At 46.1% G+C, this 7,682-nt stretch overlaps 1 pseudogene; it reads right to left on the reverse strand.

The window, feature by feature from the left end:
* Positions 1-2,046: 2,046 nt before the first annotated feature.
* LOC103737121 lies at positions 2,047-2,606 on the reverse strand (annotated as a pseudogene).
* Positions 2,607-7,682: the final 5,076 nt, after the last annotated feature.

A 7,682-nucleotide genomic window follows, 5' to 3' on the forward strand; every position in this document is an offset into this window, starting at 1 on the left:
TATATATTTCTTTTTTTTTTTTGGTGGTAGAGGGCAGCGCTGGGGACTGAACCTGTGCACAAGTCAGGAAGCTGATATACCACTGAACTACATCCTCAACCAGAGAATGACTAGATGACAGGAAGTGAAACAAGAGCTCAGCTTGAGGGGAACTGAGACTGAGGTGCTCTTTCTGAGAGGCACACTACAGAATCAGCAGAGAACTACTATGAGAACTTCAGGCAGACAGAATCTCTAAGCCGCCCTTTTCTATCTGTGAATTACACACTTGGCGTCCTTGTCCGCAGATTCCCTCCCTGTAGACTTAGTCAACTGAGTCAAAAGTTGTTTTCAGAATTTTGAGACAAGGTCTCATGATACAGCCCATATTGACCTTCGACTCTCTATATAGCCCAGGCTGGCCTGGAACTTCCAGAATGCCAGGATTGCAGATGTGTATCACCACCCCCAATCAGAAATAGTTGAAAAGAAAACCTATGTGTAGAGCTGTAGAGATGGCTCAGTGGTTAAGAGCACTGGCCGTTTTGGCAGAGGGCCCAGGTTCAATTCCCAGCATCCACCTGGAGGCTAACAATCGTTCGTAACTCCAGTTCCAGGGGATCCGACACCCACTTCTGACCACCCCCTTGGTGTTACAGGACACAGGTGCATTTACACACATGCAGGGAATACACTCATACACATAAAATAAAAAATAATAAAAATAAAAGCCAGGCATGGTGGCACATGCCTTTAAACCCAGCGCTTGGGAAGCAGAGGCAGGCAGATCTCTGTGAGTTCAAGGCCAGCCTGGTCTACATAGCAAATTCCAGGTTAGCTGGGGCTACAGGGAGAATCCTGTCTCAAAAAGACCAAATAGATCTTGCTGCTACCATGGCCCGCTGGCCGCGACTCACCATTTTCATCAAATACACGCCCCCCCCCCGAAAAAGACCAAATAAATAAAAATAAATAAATTTTTTAAAATGAACAAACCTGCAGGGTGTGGTGGCACATGTCTTTAATCCCAGCACTCAGGAGGCAGAGACAGGCAGATCTCTGTGAGTTCAAGGCCAGCCTGGTCTACATAGTGAGTTCCAAGTCATCTGGGGCTACAGGAAGACCCTGTCTCAAAAAAGAAAAAACCCATCTGTATTGAACATGTACTGACATTCTTCTTTTCCTAAATGACATAGTATAGTAATTATTTATATAATGTTAGGTGTTATAAGAATAGAGATATTTGAAATATGTACGAGTTGCATAGGTTATATGTAAATACAATGCCATTTTATATATGAAATTTAAACATCCAAGGATTTGGATCCCTTCAGAGATCCTGTGTTCCATTAGTTCACCAAGCTAGACTCGGGTGGACTCATCAGTGTTCTATCTTGGATAAACAGACATTTGTTCACCTCTCTCAGGAAAAGCTAATATAACAGCCTATAACTGCATAGTAGCATCCACCATACAGATGCTAGTCTAGTAACAACTTCCTAAATGGCAGCTATTTGGTTATTATCACCATCATTAAAAGAGGAGGCACAAATGATGTTACTGAGGGGAAACGAGTTTCAAGAAGAAAACTGAGGAGCTAGCTCAGTCTATAAAATGTCTACATGAGGACATGAGGACCCGAGTTTGATGCCCAAAACCTATGTAAAAAAAAAAAAAAAAAAAAACCCACTTGGTGGTGATGGTCTGTACTTGTGATCCTAGCACAGGCAAGGTGGAAATGTGGAGCTTACTGGGACTCACTGATCAGACAACCTAGCTGAATGTATAAGGCCCAGGTCTTAATGGCAGACCTTATCTCAAAAAATGAGGTGAACTGGGACTGGCGAGATGGTTCGATGGTGAAGAGCACTGGTTGCTCGTGCAAAGGACCCAGGTTTGAATCCCAGCACCCACATGGCTGCTACCTCCAGTTCCAGGGTATCCAACACTCTCTTCTGACCTCCACTGGTATTGTATTACAAGTGCACTTGCATGTAGACAATAAACTCATACATAAAAAAAGCAAATTTTTTTAAATTTACTTTTTGCATTTATTTTATGCTCAATTTATTCCCGTGCCATAAGTTTTTGTTTCTTCTGGGATATCTTTTTTTGTGCAACTTCCTCTTCAGGCTTAGGAACAATTTGTTCATTTTCAGTGAGGATCATCTCGATGTGGCAGGGGGAGCTCATGTGTGGGTTCACGTGACCATGAGCTCTGTAAGTTCTGCAGTGCATCTTGGGTGATTTGTTCACCAGGATGTACTCAATGACCAGAGTGTCTCCATCTAAACCCTTAAGTTCAGCATTACTCTCTGCATTTTTAAGCATGTGCAGCAAAAATTCAGCACTCTTTTTGGGCCATGACCTTGTGTCCAGCCCCGCTGTTTGGCCTGGGCACACCTACCAACTCCACCATTGTAAGGCCAGAATGGCACACACTGCTTCTTTAAAGTCACATCTTTCAGGTACTTGGTGGCTTTTCATATATGCATACCCTTGATGGCCTGGGCAGTTTCACATGTGTTCTTAAAGTGAACATGAAGATTGGAACCTCTTGATTTGCATGATTTTGTGGGGTTTTCTGGGTCAAGAGAGTAACGAATCATTTTCACAGGTCACCTTGAGCAGCTTACAAGAAGAGGATAAATATTTTTTAAAAACAAGGTGGAGCCAGGCATGATGGTGCATGCCTTTAATCCCAGCACTCAGGAGGCAGAGGCAGGCAGATCTCTGTGAGTTCAAGGCCAGCCTGGTCTACATAGCGAGTTCCAGGACAGCTGGGGCTACAGGGAGACCCTGTCTCAAAACAGAACCCCCCCCAAAAAAGGTGGATTACTTCTGAAGAATGACACCAAAGGTTGACCTCTGACTTCTACAAGCACATATACATACACACACAAAGAAATAATTACCAGGTTCATATACTGGTAAAGGAAAAGGTAAGAAAAGCCACTGATAGGCCAGGAGTACAGCTCAAATGGTAGAGCACAGTCTTAGCATGAACGAGGCCTTGGCTAGTCAAGGTGTCCTCAAATTGCACCACTCAGGAGGCTAAGGTAGGAGGATCACAAATCCAGGCCAGTTCTGGGCTACATAGACCCTGTCGCAAGTTCTGGGCTACATAGACCCTGTCGCAAGAATAGTTTTTAAAATTATCTTTATTTTATGTGAATGGGTGTTTTGTCTGCATATATGCAAGTATACCATGTGCATGCAATGCCCACAGAGGTCAGAAGAGGGTATCAGATCCCCTGGAAGTTACAGACAGTTGTTGGTTGCCATGTGGGTGCTGGGAATTGAGCCCAGGTCCTCTCCAAGAGCTACTAGTGCTCTTAACTGCTGGACTATCTTTCTAGCCCCAAGAAAACAGTTTTTTAAATGTCTTTTGTTTTTGTTTTTTGGTCTTTTTGAGACAGGGTTTCCCTGTAGCCCCAGCTGGCCTTGAACTCACAGAAATCCACCTGCCTCTGCCTCCCAAGGGCTGGGACTAAAGGCATGCACCACCACACCCAGCAAATGTCTTTTTTTATTATTACTTTCATTTTATGTGCATGAGTGTATTGCCTGCATGTGTATAAGTGCACCTGTGTCCTGCAGTGCCTGTAAAGGTCAGAAGAAGGCGTTGGATCCCCTGGAACTGGAGTTATGGACAGTTGTTAGCTGGCATCTGGGTGCTGGGAATCAATCTTCTGCAAGACCAATCAGTGCTCTTAACCGCCGAGCCATCTCTCCAGCCCTTAACATTTCATTTATTGTGTGGGGCTATGTTTGTGGGAGGAGTGTAAGCCACGGCACATGTATGGAGGTCAGAGAAGGTGGTTCCCCCCTTCCATTATGTGGGACCTGGGGTTCTAACTCAGATACTCAACCTGGGTGGCAAATGCCTTCACATGCTGAGCCATCCTGACAGCTTCAAATTATTCATTTATTTATTTTGAGTCAGTCTCACTCTGTACCTCTGGCTGGCCTGGAACTCACAAAGACCTACCTGCCTCTGCCTCCCAAAAAGGAGGAAGAAGAGGAGGGGGGGAGGAAGAGGAGGATGAGGAGGAGGAAGAGGAAAGAAAAGTGAGAGAGAAAGCTATTGAATTTAGGGATTAGGAGTACAGTTGAAGGTAAGTTAACCACTACTAAAAAACACATCCCAGGGCTGGAGAGATGGCTCAGCCATTAAGCACACTGATTGCTCTTGCAGAGGGCCCAGGTTTGATTCCCAGCACCCACATGGCGGCTACGAACTGTCCTTAACTCCAGTTCCAGGAGAACCCGAAGCCCTCTTCTGACCTCCGGTGGCATTGCACACAGGTGCATTCACATACATGCATGCAATACACTCATACACATAAAGCAAAAATAATAAATAAAATATTAAAAAACAAAAAACACATCCCAATCACTTGGGAGGCTGAGGCAGGCACAGCTCTGTGAGTTCGAGGCCAGCCAGGTCTACATAGCAAGTTCCAGGCCAGCTGGGGCTACCAGGAGACGCTATCTCAAAAAGAAAAAAAAAACTTGCCAAAACTCAGTGCTCTCTCTCTCTCTCTCTCTCTCGCTCTCTCTCTCTCTCTCTGTAGACTTGCAGGAGTCACTTCCGTTCAGGAACTGAACTCGGGTCATCTGGTGGTAAGGTGGTAAGCACTTTTTACCAGCTAAGCCATTCCCCCGGCCCAAACATTTCTCTCTTGTTTGCATTGTAGTCCAGCGGAGGTTTGGAAAGGGAAGCCCATTCTGTCCAGTCATTGGAGATCCAGTCTTTGTTTTGTCACTTGGCCCTTCTCCAGCTCCTCTGTGTCCCCTCCATCCTGAGGGGCACCAAGGGGCCAACCTGCCAACCTGGAGGAGATCCACACTCCTGTCCTTGACCTTCTGTTGGGCAGAGCTCAGTCATGTGACCACATCCACAGTAAGGGAGGGAAATCAGGTAATTCTAAAAGAGTCCTTGTGTGACTATTTTCCTGATACTCACAGGACATCCTTATGCTAAGAAATTCTGGGTTGTTTATCTGAAATTCAAATCCTGTGTTTTTACTTGCTAAATCTGGCAAGCCCTAGTAGGAAGTGAAGCTTGGCCCAGTGTTCAGGAAGATGAAAACACAGATATTTGTATGTTACTGCCTTTATGAGCCAAATACCTGTTTTTCCTCACAGAACAGATTTGCCCCTTCCCTAGGGAACCAACCCCAAATCCCATCTACCCATTCTCCCTCAACCACCTTCAGCTATGGGTCCCTGTGGCCATGTATGCATTAAACAAATTATCTGCATCTCAATAATATACCCAGTATTCATGGGGAGAATAAGAACAGATAACCCCAGGTCAGCCTTCCATTAGCAAAGGAAAGCAAGGGGTTTCTGGCTAAAGCCCTTCTGAATGCTCACTGGCCAGCCATAGCAAACCCAATTCCCTGGAGTTAGGGGAAGTTCCTTGACTAGACCCTAATTTTGTTATAGAAAGAATCCCTTTGTCCATTGTTCCCCTGGCCCCTGTCCTTCCTGGATACCGCCTTTGGGAAGTTTTCCTTGAAGACTCTGCTGTGGTCACCTCTGAGATGGTGTCCTAGTTTGTTTCTCCATTGCAAACACTCTGACCAATACCAACTTGGGGAGTAAAGGGTTTATTTTATCTTACATCTCCTGGGTCACAGTTCCTTAGGGAGGCCAAGGTAGGAACTCAGGGCTGGAACCTGGAGGCAGGAGCTAGAACACAGGCCATGGAGGAATGCTGCTTACTGGCTTGCTTCCCTGGCCCCTGCTCAGCCTGCTTTCTTACGTAACACAGGCCCACCTGCCCAGGGGTGGTACCACCCACAGTGGGCTGGGCCCTCCCACACCACACAACAATCAAGAAGATGCCTCACAGATCTGGCCACAGGCCTGCTCAATGGAGACAGTTCCCCAATTGAGGCTCCCTCAACCCAGGTATGTCAAGTTGACACTAAAGCTATTCAGCACAGATGGAGTTTGGGGAGTGCATCCCCCTTAGAAAATTTGAAGCTTTCACCACTGGCTTCCAGCACTGGTGTGGGATGTAGAAGGGAGAGGACAGGGGTGGGGGGTAGGGAGGGGCTGGGGGGTAGGATACCTACAGGTACTTTACTGAAGGTTGCGTGGGTAGGAATGTGGGTTACAATGTACATTTTTGGGGGTGGGGATCTTTTTGAGACAGGGTCTCCCTGTAGCTCCAGCTGTCCTGGAACTCACTATGTAGACCAGGCTGGCCTTGAACTCACAGAGATCCGCCTGCCTCTGCCTCCCAGGTGCTGGGATTAAAGGTTTGTGCTACCACACTCAGCTTTTTTTTTTTTTTTTTTTTTAAACCCCGGAGACAGGGTCTCTAGCTTAGGCTGGCCTCAAATTCCCTATGTAGCTTGAATTCCTGGTCTTCTTGACCCTTCTCTAAAATTCTGGGATTATAGGTATTTGCCATCACATCTGGTTTATGTGATACTCGCAATCAAACCCAAGGCCTTCTGCATGCTAGGCAAGCACTCTACCAACTGAACCACAGACTCAGCGCCTCTAAATAGTTTTTACTCTTATCTATCCTTACAGTTGTTTGTTACAGTTAACAATTTTAGACTTAACCGTTTGCTATGTTGTTTTCTATGTAAAAAACAAAACAAAACAAGCCAGGCATGGTGGTGCAGGCAGATCTCTGTGAGTTCGAGGCCAGCCTGGTCTACATAGTGAGTTCCAGGACAGCTGGGGCTCTAGGGAGACCCTGTCTCAAAAAGACCAAAACAAAACAAAACAAAACTTATGGTTCCTGTTTCACAGGCTAAACCTTGTTGGCTACAAAAATCAGTATTAGCAAATGGTCCCAGGAAATATGTTCCAAAAAACGAGATTAGGAAACCAGCTTGATTGCATCACTGACTTTGCCAGTGAGATATGTGACCCATCACTCTGTGGCATCATGATTAATCACAGTATCACTGAGGTTGTCTGTGAAGAAGCACCAGCCAAGGCAAGTGCTTTGGGGGCCCAAGTGGCTGTTGTACTTGACTCTTAGGCAATAGCAATGGCTGTAGGGACCATGGTATGCAGAGTCTTCTGATTGCACCAGAATTCTTGCAGGAAGAAAATGACAGCAAGCCAATGGTGGTGGCACATGTCTGTAATCAGCATTCAGAACACTGAGGCAGGAGGATTAAGAGTTCAAGGCTAGCCTGGGCTACATAGCTAGAGCTTGACCGGAAAAGAAAGAAAAAGACGACAAGATCAGGTCACTCAGTTTAAGTCATGGTGAGAGAACTGTTGTTTCCATGCTAGCTAGCCCTGTGCTGGATAGCCTCAGTTGTCGATTAGACACACCTGGGAAGAGGGAGCCTCAATTGGGGAATTGCTTCGTTGGACTGGCCTGTGGCCATGTCTGTGGAATATTTTCTTGGTTGTTGAGTGATGTGGGAGGATCCAGCCCACTGTGGGCAGTTCCACCTCTGGGCAGGTGGTCCTGGGTTGTACAAGAAAGCAGGATGAGCGGGGGCCAGGGGAGCAAGCTAGTAAGCAGCGTTTTTCCATGGTCTGCGCTCCTAGTTTCTGCCCTGAGTTCCTGCCTTTCTGTAAGCTAAATAAACCCTTTCCTCCCCAAGTTGGTTTTGTTCAATTTTTATTCACAGCAATAGAAAATAACTAGAATAAGCCACAAAGGAATCTCTCCTCTCTCTCTCTCTCTCTCTCTCTCTCTCTCTCTCTCTCTC

This window comes from Nannospalax galili, unplaced genomic scaffold (assembly GCF_000622305.1).
Source record: "Nannospalax galili isolate Female #2095 unplaced genomic scaffold, S.galili_v1.0 scaffold1258, whole genome shotgun sequence".
NCBI classification, from domain to species: Eukaryota; Metazoa; Chordata; class Mammalia; order Rodentia; family Spalacidae; genus Nannospalax; species Nannospalax galili.